We start from the raw sequence: 13530 nt of genomic DNA on the forward strand, positions 1-13530 counted from the left end.
GCCTTTTGAGCTGCGACGCCGGCCCTCACTCTGCCTTTCATATAAGTAATTTATCTAACACCAGAGGTAGAGTTATAATCAGTTTTAAAATGTCTTTGATAAAATATAATAAGGACCAAGTCAAAAGTAAAATATTACATGGTAATTTCTATATTTGATGCCACCTAATAAAGCTAAAAATTTTAAATTTAAAAAATATTAATAAAGTGAAATTAAAAACTGTATCTTAAATATTTTATATTTCTGGAGTTTGAATATTTTGAATACTATATTCAAAATTGGTATGTAACAGACATTTAAATTACTTCATATAGATCCACTTTCCATTGATATTCCTACATGTTTATTTGAATAAAAGAAACCCTCCATCACCCCTACTGTAGCTCCTTCAAAAGTTGTACTATTTTAACAAAAAATGATTTTTTGAGGGACTGTAGAAATAAATGTTACCCTGCTGCCAAGGCCCAAGTTAAACTTCTTTTGGAGAAATGAAAGTGTACGGTGTTGCACAATCATTTGATTTAAACATTAATTTTTTTTTTAAAAAAAAGCTTTATTTATTTATTTGAAAGAGCTACAGAGAGCCGACGCTGTGGCTCAATAGGCTAATCCTCCGCCTTGTGGCACCGGCACACCAGGTTCTAGTCCCGGTCAGGGCGCCAGATTCTGTCCCGGTTGCCCCCCTTCCAGGCCAGCTTTCTGCTATGGCCCGGGAGTACAGTGGAGGATGGCCCAAGTCCTTGGGCCCTGCACCCGCATGGGAGACCAGGAGAAGCACCTGGCTCCTGGCTTCGGATCAGCGTGGTGCGCCAGCCGCGGCAGCCATTGGAGGGTGAACCAACGGCAAAGGAAGACCTTTCTCTCTGTCTGTCTCTCTCTCACTGTCCACTCTGCCTGTCCAAAAAAAAAAAAAAAAAACTTCCCATCTGCTGGTTCACTCCCCAAGTGGCAGCAGCAGTCAGGGCTGAGCCAGGCCAAAGCCAGGACCCAGGAACTTCATCCTGGTCTCCCATGTGAGTGGCTGAGGCCCAAGCATTTGAGCTATCTTCTCCTGCTTTCCCAGGCACATTAGCAGGGAACTGGATTAGAAGTGGAGCAGTCAGGACTAGAACCAGTACACATATGGAATGTTGGCATCACAGCTGGAGGCTATACCTGCTATGCCACATTGCTGGCCTCTAAACATAAATTGTTATTTATCCGAAAAATTTAAGTGAGCTACTGTTTAATAAATCTTCCTGAAACAGAAAAAGTTTTAACAGATTTAGATAATTTTAGAAGCATCAAAGGATATAAAAGAAAAGCCATTTTTTTTCCTTTGGTTTGATATTTTCTGATTATAATCAGCAAATACCTGGATGAGATAAATATTTTTCATTTGGCCTATAAATTGTTCTTATGCTCTCTCTTTGTACACCAATACCCAGTTCTGCTCTGATATGTACATTTGCAGAAATGGTAGTCAAGGAGTACCTAAGAAACAAGTGTGCTCTGCAGATATTGTTAGAGATGAGAAGAAGGGTGTTATAATCTGAGTTGTAGGATTATAACATTTACCTTTTTATATAAATATATTAAAGCAAAAATTGACAGAGAGAGGATTTTGACAAAAATGGCAAATTTTTGTTTCTATACTTAAAATTCTGTTATAGAGTATCAAGAGAGTACCTAAGTTAGTGGAATGTCATGGGTATTAAAAAGAAGTCTACCAAGTACAAATAATCCAGATGCTGTTCTTATAAGGATGCATTTTATTTATTCTTTTTTATTAAAAATTTATCATACATAAAAATTATGCATGCGTATGGGGTACTCTAAGATGTTTTGCTACACATACAGACTGTGTAATATCCAATCAGGGTAAAAATATTTTTCCTTTCAAGCATTTAACATTCCTTTATAGTGAAAACTTCCAAATTCCTATCTTCTAGTTTTTTTTAAGAGAAATATATGTTAATATTATCTATAGTTACCCTAGTGTGCAGTAGAACCCCAGAATTTCTTACTCCTATCTAGCTATGATCCTAGTACCTGTCTATTAATATTTCCACCTCCCTCCTTACCCACATCTCCGACCTCTGGTAACTACCATCGTATTTTTTGAATTTCTATGAGATCACCTTTTCTTCAGACGCCATTTAAGAGTGAAATGTGATATTTGTCTTTCCATGCTTGGCTTATTTCAGTTAACACAATGACTTCCCGTTCCATTCATGCTGTTGCAAACGACAAGATTTCATCCTATTTTTAATGACCAAATAGTATTTCATTGTATATATGTACTACATTTTCTTTATCCATTCATTAGTGGATGGACATTTAGGCTGTTTCCACTTCCTGGTTATTCTGAATAGGGCTGCAATAAACATTGGAACGCAGACAGATCCCAGGAATGGGATTGCTGAATCATGTAATAGTTTTATTTTTAATTTTTTGAGGAAACTGCATACTATTTCCTCAGTGGCTATACTCATATACATTCACACCAATCGTGGGCAGATGTTCCCCTTTCTCCACACTTGTTTTCTCCACACCAACATTTATTTTCTTCTGTGTTTTTTTGATTGAGTTTTTGATTTGCATTTTTTGATTGAGGTTTTGATTTGCATTTCCCTGATGATTAGTGATATTGAACATTTTATTAAGTACTTGTCGTCCGTTTGTATGTCTTTCTTTAAGAAATATATATTTAGATCTACTACCCATTTAAAAATTGAATCTTTTGTATTTTTTATTATTAAGTTGTTTGAGTTCTTTATATATTCTAGATATTAACCTCTTGTCTGATTAATATCTTGTAAATACTTTCTCCCATTTTTCACTTGTTGATTGTTTCCTTTGCCTTTTCATTTTTTTTTTGAATTTACATTTGTGTATGCTTTCATTTCCTGTGATTTGGTGCTCTGATCTAGAACATTCTTATCTATTCCAGTGTCCTGAAGTGCTTACCCTATGTTTTCTTCTGATAGTTTCAGAGTTTCATTACTCACATTTAGATCTTTAATTCATTTTTGAGTTCATTTATGTCTTTGGTGAGAGTTGCAGATCAAGCTTCATTTTTGCTGCATGTGAATATCCTGTTTTTCCATAACCAAATATTGAAAAGACTATTTCCCAATGCATGTTCTAAGTACGTTTTTCACAGTTCAGTTGGCTGTAGATGTGTTGGTTTAATTGCAGAGTCTCTCTTCTGTTCCACTGGTCTATGGATTTGTTTCTGTGCCAATACCATACTGTTCAGTTACTGTAGCCTTGTGATATATTTTAAAGTCTGGTAGTATAATATCTCCTATTTTGTTATTTTTGCTCAGGATGACTTTGGCTATTCAGAGTCTTTTGTGGTTCAGTACAAATTTTAGTAGTGGTTTTTCTAGTTCTGTGAAAAATATAGTCAAAATCTTTGGGATTTTGATAGGGATTACATTGAATCCATAAATTGCTTTGACTATATTGATTCTTGCAACCCATGAATATGAAATGTCTCCTTGTCTCTCTCTTTCATGTATCCTCCAGTCTTTCATTAGTGATTTATAGTTTTCATTGTAATGATCTTTCACCACCTTGGTTCAATTTATTCCCAAGTATTTAAAAATTTATATTTTTGTAGCTATTAGAAATGAGATTGCTTTCTTGTTTTTTTTTTTTTTTTTCCAGATGATTCATTATTGGTGAATACCAAAGCTGCTGATTTTTGTTTATTGACTTTGTATTCTGAAACTTTGCTGAATTTATTTATTAGGTCCAACAGCTTTTTGGTGAAGTATTTGGGGTATTCTAAATGTAAGACCATGTCATCTGTGAACAGTGACAATTTGACTTCCTCTTTTCCACTTTGAATGCCTTTTATTTCCTTCTCTTGCCTAACTGTTCTAGCTAGGACATTAAGTCTTATGTTGAATAAAAGTGGTGAAAGTAGGCATCCTTGTATTGCTCCAAATCTTAGAGAAAAAGCCTTCAGATTTTCAATATTATATGAAGTGTTGGCCTTTATAGTGTTGAAATTTGTTCCTTCTATGACTAATTTGATCAAAGTTTTCATTGGGAAGCAGTGTTGAATTTTACCAAATGCTACTTCTGTATCTACCAAATTTTTTTTTGCAGATTTTTTTTTTGTTTTTACTTATTTGAAAGAGTTACACAGAGAGGTAGACACAGAGAGAGAGCTTACATCCACTGGTTCATTCCCAAATGGCTGCAATGGCCAGAGCTGGGCCAATCAGGAACCAGGAGCTTCTTCTGGGTCTCTCATGTGGATATAGGGGCCCAAGGACTTGGACCATCCTCTGCTGCTTTCCCAGGTGCATTTGCTCGGAGCTGGATTGGAAGTAGAAGAGCTGGGACTTGAACCAGCGCCTATGTTCTTACTAATCTGTAACAATACTTTGTATTTCTGTCAGATGTAACATCACCATTTTTAATTTCTGATCCTATATATTTGAATCCTCTTTTTTCTTGATTAGTCTGGTGAGCTTTTATTCTTTTTCTTTACCTTTTCAAAGAATCAGCTCTTCATTTCATTGATATTTTGTAGGTTTTTAATTTTTTTAGTCTCCATGTTAGTTATGTGTGTTCTGAATGTTATTATTTCTTTCCTTCCAGCAATTTTGAACTTGATTTGTTGTTTTTCTGGTTCCTTGAGGTGCAGTGATAAGTTGTTTATTGGATATCTTTCTGATTTTCTTTAATGCAGGCATTGATTGCTATAAATTTCCCTCTTACTACTACTTTTGATGTATCTCATAGGTTTTGGTGTGTTGTGTTTCCATTTTCATTCAGGAAATTTCGAAATTTCCTCTTTGATTTCTTCATTGATCTACTGATTATTAATGAAGAGTTGTGTAATTCCCATGTATGTGTGTATTTTCTAAAGTTTTTTCTTATTGTTGATTTCTAGTTTCATTGCACTGTGGTGAAAAAAGAATACTTGATAAGATTTCTGTTCTTTTAAATTTGTTGAGACTTTTTTTGTGACATGCCATATGATCTGTCCTGGAAAACGTTCCCTGTGCTTATGAGAATAATGTTCTGCAGCTGTTGGATGGAAAGTTCAGTAGATATCTGTTAGGTCCAGCTTATCTAAGGTACAATACAATTCTTTTTTTTTTTTTTTTATTGATTTTCTGTCTGGATAATGTGTTCATTTCTGAAAGTGGGGTGTTAAAGTCTCCTACTATCATTGTATTGGAGTTTATCTCTCCTTGTAGCTATATTAGTATTTGCTGTATGTATTTTGATGCTCTGACATTGGGTACATATGTATTTATTTGTAAGTGCTATTTCCTCTTCCTGAATTGAGTTCTTTATCAATATATAATGACCTCCCTGGTCTCTTTTTATTATTCTTGCTTTAAAATTATTTTATCAGATAGAAGGGTGGCTACACCCACTTTATTTTGGGTTTCATGGGTTTCATTGAATGAAATATCCCATTCCATGCTTTTACTTTTGGTCAGTGTGTGTGCTTAGAGATGAAGTTAGTTTCTTGTAAGCAGCTTATAGTTAGGTCCTGTTTTTTATTTCATCTATTTTTTTTTTTTTTTTAAGATTTGTTTGTTTATTGGAAAGGCAGAGCTACAGAGAGGCAGAGGCAGAGAAAGAGTCTTCCATCCACTGGTTCACTCCCCAGATGGCTGCAATGGCTGGAGCTGAGCCGATCCAAAGCCAGAAGCCAGGAGCTTCCTCCAGGTCTTCCCACGCAGGTGCAGGGGCCCAAGGATTTGGGCCATCTTCCTGTGCTTTCTCAGGGCGCATTAGCAGGGAATGGATCTGAAGTGGAGCAGCCAGGAATCTAACTGGCACCCATATTGGATGCCGGCACGTCAGAGGGCTGCTTTACCTGCTATGCCACAGTGCCAGCCCCTTCTATCTATCTATTTTGATTCAGTAATTTAACATTTAAGGTAATTATTAATAAGGCAAGGCATTACTACTACCATTTTATATTTGTTTTGTATTTTTTCATAGTTCCTTCTGTTTTTCTTTCTTACAGCATTCCTTTACTGGTGTACTTTGAGTCCTTGCTTACTAATTTTGATAAGTCTGTTATAGGTTCTTATTTTGTGGTTACCATAGGCTTATGGCTATAGCCAGCTGTCTTGAGATGACATCACCTTAACATTGATGGTAAAGATAAGGGAAGAGACAAACAAAAAGAGAGATAAGGAATCCTAATAAAGAACTCTACATTTATGTTGCGGTACTCCCCACATTTTGAATTTTTCATATTGCATTTGACCTCTTCAATATTGGTTGTTTTAAAATATTTTAATACAGTGGTTATAGTTTTTTTTAGTTTTTGTGGTAAAAATATAAGTGATTATATAAGTAGTATAATGTAATATACAATTATATAAGTAATATAAGTAATTACAATAGAATATTTTATTGTTCGTAGTTACTCTTACCACTGAGTTCTCTACCTTCTGATATTTTTTTTGTAGTAGTTTCCATCTTTTCCTTTCTGTTTGAAGAACTCTCTATAGCATTTCCTGTAACACATCTAGTGGTGTAAATTCTATTAGCTTTTGTTTGTTTGGTGATATCTTTATCTCTACATAATGTCTGAAGGAAAACTTTGCTAGATGCAGTGTTCCTGGCTGATATTTTTTTTCCCGTTAGTATGTAAAAGTTTCATTCCATTTCTTATTGGCTTTTGAGGTTTCTGCTAAGTTTGCAGTCAGGTAAATTGGGACCCCTTTGTGTTATTTGCTTTTCTGCTGCAGGCTGGAATATCCTCTCTTTATCTTTAACCTTGGAGAGCTTGATTGTAATATATTGTGAAGTAGACTTGGTTGGGTTGTGTCTTTCTCTAGATTGGGAAGTTTCCCATTATTACCTCTTTGAATAGGCTTACTTTGGCAATCTTAGATCCTTCTTGATTAATAACTCAAGTATTTGCTCTTTTTAGGCTGTTCTATATTTCCCATATGCTTTCTTCATTCTTGTTAATTCTCTTCCTTCCTCCAAACTATGTATTTTCAAATAGACTGTTTTTAGCTCATTGATTCTTCTTGACTAATTTTGCTCTTGATGCCTTCTGTCATTTTTTAAATTTCACTATCTACTTTTTAGTTGAAGGATTTCTGCTTTATTTTATTTAATTACTTCCATCTCTATCCAAATTCTATTACAATGTTGAATTATGTCTCTGTGTTCTCTTGAATTCAATTGAGTTTCCTTAAAACAGTTATTTTGAAGCATTTGAAAATTTCAGTTCCTAAATGGTTGATTTCTGGCACCTTATTTTGCTGTTTAGGTGAGGTCATGGTTCCCTTGAAGTTAAATTGATTCTTGATGGTCTGCATACTCAAGGATTAGGTATACAGAGCTGCCTTCATTTGTGGCTGTTCCAAAAGTTCTAAGAAGGCTGTTTATTTTTTAAAATTTTTTAAAGATTTATTTATTTGAGAGGTAGATTTACAGAAAGGCAGAGGGAGAGAGAGAAAGAGAAAGAGAGAAAAAGAAAAAGAGATAGAGAGGTCTTCCATCTGCTGGTTCACTCCCCAAATGGCTGCATTGGCCAGAGCTGCGCCAATCCAAAGCCAGGAGAAGGCTGTTTATTTTCTCTAGGCCTATGGATACTTCTATTTCAGCACTAAAATTCTCCATCCTGTATTGAAATTTTCCCCAGATGTGCCCCAGATAGTTTTTAGTGATTCAGTCTTAAAATACAAATAAACTCAAGTCTGTCCCAAATCCACAGTTGATGCGTTATTCAGTATAACTAGTGGAAGTGCCTAAAAAGGAATAGTCCATCCCCACAAGACTATTCCAGGGCTTGTGATAGACTCAGGCTCCTTGACTTGTTTCCACCATTGCCATAATTCTGGATGATCGCCGGAGCCCTCAGCCCACCAAGATCGGTGTGTCCTATGGGTAAGAGCAAAGCTCAACCCGCTGTGGTCCATCTGCTGCTGAGATTGACTAGCTGCTTAATGCGGTACTTATTAGCCATTGGTGATGTTGGCTGTGGCGTAAGACCACTCAGCTGGAACCACAGACCTCTCAATCAGGTCCAGAGGCTTTGTCTGCAGGCACTCATCTGGTAACAGGGATTAGCCTAGCATTAAGTCCAAAAATAGGCCGGCGCTGCACTCACTAGGCTAATCCTTCGCCTGCGGCTTCAGCACCCAGGGTTCTAGTCTCAGTTGGGGCACCAGATTCTGTTCCGGTTGCTCCTCTTCCAGTCCAGCTCTCTGCTGTGGCCCAGGAGTGCAGTGGAGGATGGCCCAGGTCCTTGGGCCCTGCACCCGCATGGGAGACCAGGAGAAGCACCTGGCTCCTGGCTTCGGATCGGTGCAGCGCGCCGGCTGCAACGTGCCAGACGTATTGGCCATTTTGGGGGGTGAACCAACGGAAAAAGGAAGACCTTTTTTCTCTGTGTCTCTGTCTCTCTCTCTCTCTCTCTCTCACTGTCTAACTCTGCCTGTCAAAAAAAAAAAAAAAAAAAAAAAAAGAAAAGAAAAGAAAAGAAAGAAAAAAGAAAGTCCAGAAATAGTCCTGTGGTTCCTTTATGTCTGTCCAAGGTTGTAAGAGGATTGTTACAGGCAGACCCTCAACTATTCAGGCAGGCCCTCAGTGGGTCACACCTGCATCTCACAGTCACCTGGCCCTGTGCAGTCTTTGGGGATACACACCAGGCCTGCAAGAGTCTGGTGGTAACACACACCAAAATAAGTTTGTCTTACCAGGACACAGGTATCCACCTCATACTGGTGAAAATCTAGAGACTTTGTCCACTGGCATTTGCTTTGGGATAGAAACTGTTAGGATCTGCCTAGTGTTGAGCTTCATTAGCCCATCACTGAGTCCCAAGATACAGTCCTGTGGCCCCTTATTTCTGCACAAGGTTGGAGGAGAGTGATAAAGACAGCCCTCTCTGGTTACATCTGGGTCCCACAGTCACAGTTCTCTACAAACTCCCAGGGGTGTCCACCAACCGGTTTTTACCCACTATGCCACAATACTGCCCCTCCCCCCATTCTTAAACTAAGATAAAATTGAAGGTGACTTCCTTTGTGACACATTCTCTGTAACATGTGTTTTGTGGTATTTTAAAATAAGCAGAATTTTCTTCAAAAGAGGAGTCAATCCCCTAAAAACTCTGATGTTGCTTTATCAACTAAGTGTATTTAATATTTTTAATCCTTTGTTATTTCAACAGTGTTTGTAGAATCTTCTTTAGAAATAAATTCCACCTGAGGAATCTTTGCTCATTCATAACAAGCAGTTCATCATTGGTTATTAAAATGTCTTGGCCGGTGCCGTGGCTCACTAGGCTAATCCTCCGCCTTGCGCGCCAGCACACCGGGTTCTAGTCCCAGTCGGGGCGCCGGATTCTGTCCCGGTTGCCCGGGAGTGCAGTGGAGGATGGCCCAAGTGCTTGGGCCCTGCACCCCATGGGAGACCAGGATAAGTACCTGGCTCCTGCCATCGGATCAGGGTGGTGTGCTGGCCACAGCGCGCCGGCCGCGTCGACCATTGGAGGGTGAACAAACAGCAAAGACCTTTCTCTCTCTCTCTCACTCACTGTCCACTCTGCCTGTCAAAAAAATTTTTAAAAAAAGTTTCTTCTTGAGATTGCAGGAATTCAGTCATATCTTTGGACTCTACTTCCTATTTGATTCTCTTGCTATTTTCACCGTATCTGCAGATACTTCCCTCACTGGCATCTTAAAACCTTCCCTGTCACCACTGGAGTTTGGAACGAATTTCTTCCAAACTCCTGTTAGATATTGATGTTTTGGCCTCCTGCTGTGAATTAAGAATGTTCTTAATGGCATCTAAATGGTACCTCCTTTCCAGAAGTTTTCAGTTTTCTCTGTCCAGATTCATTAGAGGAATCACCATCTTTGGCAGCTATGACCCCATGAAAAGTGTGCTGCCTTTGCCACTAACAAGAGAGTCTGCCTGTTTTTGGATGCCGGGATGTGACTTCTCCTCCCTAACTATGAAAAGTCCCCAATGGCCTCTTCTTTCAGTGGGACATTTTGTCTACATTGAAAATCTGTTGTTTAGCACAGCCACCTTCATCAATTATCCTAGTAAGATCTTTGGGATGACTTGCTGCAGCTTTTATGTCAGCACTTGCTGCTCCTCTTGCACTTGCAGAGAGAGATAATTCTTTCCTTGGATCCCATAAACCCACCTTTGTTAGATTCAGACTGCACTATAGCTCCCTCCCCACACTCAGCCTTCATAGACCTGAATATTGGGGCCTTAGTCTGGATTAGGCTTTGCTTAAAGTGTTATGGGTGGTTTGATCTTCTGTCTAGACTGTAAAACCTTTTCCATATTAGTAATAAGGCTGTTTTGCTTTGGTATCATTTTTGAGTTCAGTGGAGTGGCACATTTAATGTTCCTCAAGAACTTACCTTTTGCATTCACAAGTTGGCAGTCTGGTACAAAAGACCTAGCTTTTGGCCTGTCTTGGCTCTCAGTATGCCTGCCTGGCTGAGCTTGGTCATTTCTAACTTTTGATTTAGAGATCTGTACAACCCTTGCTTTTACTTGAAGGTTTAGAGCCCATTGTAGGGTTTTTATTGGGCTAACTTCAATATCATTGTATCTCAGGGAATAGAGAGGCCTGGGATGGGGGAAGGGTGTGAGGCTATCAATGGTGCAGTCAGAACACACATAGTATTTATTAAGTTTGCTGTCTTATATGACTGCAGTTCCCAGGACCCCCAGACGATTGAAATAGTTGCATCAAAGATCACTGATGACAGATCATAACAAATTTTGTAATAATAAAAAAATTTGTAATATTGAGAGAATTACTGAAATGTGACAGTCATAAAGTAAGCACATGCTGCTGAAAAAAAGGGCACTGATAGACATGTTTGATGCATGATTGTAAGAAATCTTCAACTTGTAAAAAATGCAATATTTGAAGTACAATAAAGCAAAGCAGAAATAAATCAAGACATGCCTATAAAGGACTGTGGCAAGAGAACAAAAGACACCATGTTGAGCTACAACTGAGTATAGACATGTACCCATAGTGCTCCAGGGAACAAAATAGTGCATCAGTGCAAAAATCTAAGTTTTGTAGTTAGGGCAGCTTAAGAGCATTGGTTCCCCCAGAGAAAAGGAGAGACCGGAAAAGGGATGGGAAATGGAAATGGGAGACTACTAAAGGCACCATAACTCACCTTTGCAGGTATTGTTGAAAGCTTCAGTGCCTAGTGAACATTCCCTTTAATTTAAATGGAAGTAAAACTGACATAAACTCTTCTGGAATAATATGGCAAGTACACTTTTTCTGTATTTCCAATTCTATTTGGTTATATTTCTATATATTGTTGCCACAGCCTAGAGTTCTGCTATTTTGTTCTCTTCAGTATCTTATTTCCTACTGTGACTGAGTTAACCCATACATGAATTTAAAGCCATTTAAATTTAGCTTTGTCCTATGTAAATTAATTTCCTTCTAATTTCCAGTGTATATTATTTTATAGTCAGAACACTTCTTTAACCACAAATACAGTGATGCATGCATGTCTTGTCTTTCTTTTCTTTTCTTTCTTTCTTTTTTTTTTTTTTTTGAAGTGCTACTACCTCTCCTTAGACAATGCCAATGCATTCAAATGGTCCTGTGCTCTTTTCTGACAACTGTGACCTTTCACTAAGTTCACCTTCCTCTCCATATTTGATTTTTAGCTATAGCCCTCCATGCCCAAACCTGGTTATTGTGGCCATTTGGGGAGTGAAACAGTGGATGGGAGATCTGACTCTCTGTCTTTCCCTCTGTATTTTGTCACTGTTCCTTTTAAATGAATAAATAAATCTGTTAAAAATTTTATAGATAAGAAGATGTCTATATTGACTGCATATTTAGTATTAAGAATTGTTGGGGCCAGCACTGTGGCATAACAAGCAGGTAAAGCCACTGCCTACAGTGCCGGCATCCCATATAGGAGCCAATTTGAGTCCTGGCTGCTCCACTTCCAATACAGCTCTCTGCTATGGCCTGGGAAAGCAGTAGAAGATGGCCCTGCACCTTTGTGGGAGTCCTGGATGAAGCTCCTGGCTCCTAGCTTTGGATCAGTGCAGCTCTGGCCATTGCAGCCATCTGGGGAGTGAACCAGTGGGTGGAAGACCCCCGCCCCTGCCTCTGCCTCTCTGTAACTCTGCCTTTCAAATAAATAAATATTTTTTATAAAAAGAATTGTTAAAGCATTATTTTATTTATGATGATAATTTTGGATTATTTGTTTATAGTAAAAAGTGCAAGTCTGTTCCACAAAAGGATAAGCATCACTATTGGTGAACAAATTTGAGAAAAAACTCTATTTTGCCAGCCACTTAGTTTTTACTCCATATCTCTGATAAAGGGTCTGCTAAAGGACATGACAGAACCTAATACCATTATCACACTGAAAATAAATGTTCAGGATTTTACTAATCCATACTTCTCCTGCAAACAAAATTTGTTACTGTGTCATACTTTCTCAGTATTCAGTGTTTGTTTCATAGGAATATGGGAAATTCAAGGGTATAAATTACAGTTTAGACACTCTATAAAAAGAGTAATGGTTATAATAATGATAAGTTGATAGTCAACATTTGGCTGCTTAATTATGTACCAGACACCCTTTCATGCATTTATAGTTTTAACTTATTTCATCTTCCTAACAACTTCATGAGTGAGAAGAATCATTATTATTCTCATTTTACAAGTGGGAAAACTGAGCTATGGGGAAATTAAGCAATTATCCCAGGATCATGACAATCAGTGATGTTCAGAGTTCAAACTCAAGTGTTCCACATGGAGTTTGTGTCTTTACTGTGATGCTGCTGGTTGCTTTTAATATTAATCTTATTTATTTCATTAATCTGGAAATGTATTACTGAAAATTTCCCATTTTTATTGACTTCTTAAGCATTTATTTATTTGCTTATTTTGTTTCTCCTTCATTTTTGAAGTCTAATTTTGCCAGATAAGACTTCTTGATTGACAGGTTATTATTATTATTTTTAAAGAACTTAAAAATGTCCATCCATTGCTCTCTGGCTTCCATGCTCTCAGATAAGAAGTTTGCTGTTAATCTTCTTAAGGATTCTTGGTGCATAAGTTGTTTTTCTCTTGCTGTTTTCAAGATATCCTGTTTTGCTTTCAAAAACAGTTGTTCAAAACGTGTCTCAGTGTGAGTCCCTTTGAGTAGATTTATGTCATTTCTCAAATATGGGGAGTTTTCAGTCATGATTTCCTTAAATAACATTTATTCTTCTTTTTCTCTTCTCATTTTGGCATGCTAATAATACATATATTATTAGGTATGATAATATCCCATATGTTCTCTAGGTTCTCTTCATTTTTCTTATTTTTTCTTTCTGCTCCTCAGACTGTATAATCTTAATTGATCCATCTTCAAGTTTGCTTACATCTATTGCTAATGTTGCTAATGAATGTCCACTTACTCCTTTTTAGCTCCAGAATTTCTATTTGGTTCCTTTAAAAACTTTATGTCGCTTTATTGGTATTCTTATTTTGTTGATACACTCCTTTCATTCTTTGCCCATGGTTTC

This window comes from Oryctolagus cuniculus, chromosome 3 (assembly GCF_051225735.1).
Source record: "Oryctolagus cuniculus isolate XC-2025 breed Fujian yellow rabbit chromosome 3, ASM5122573v1, whole genome shotgun sequence".
Lineage (NCBI taxonomy): Eukaryota > Metazoa > Chordata > Mammalia > Lagomorpha > Leporidae > Oryctolagus > Oryctolagus cuniculus.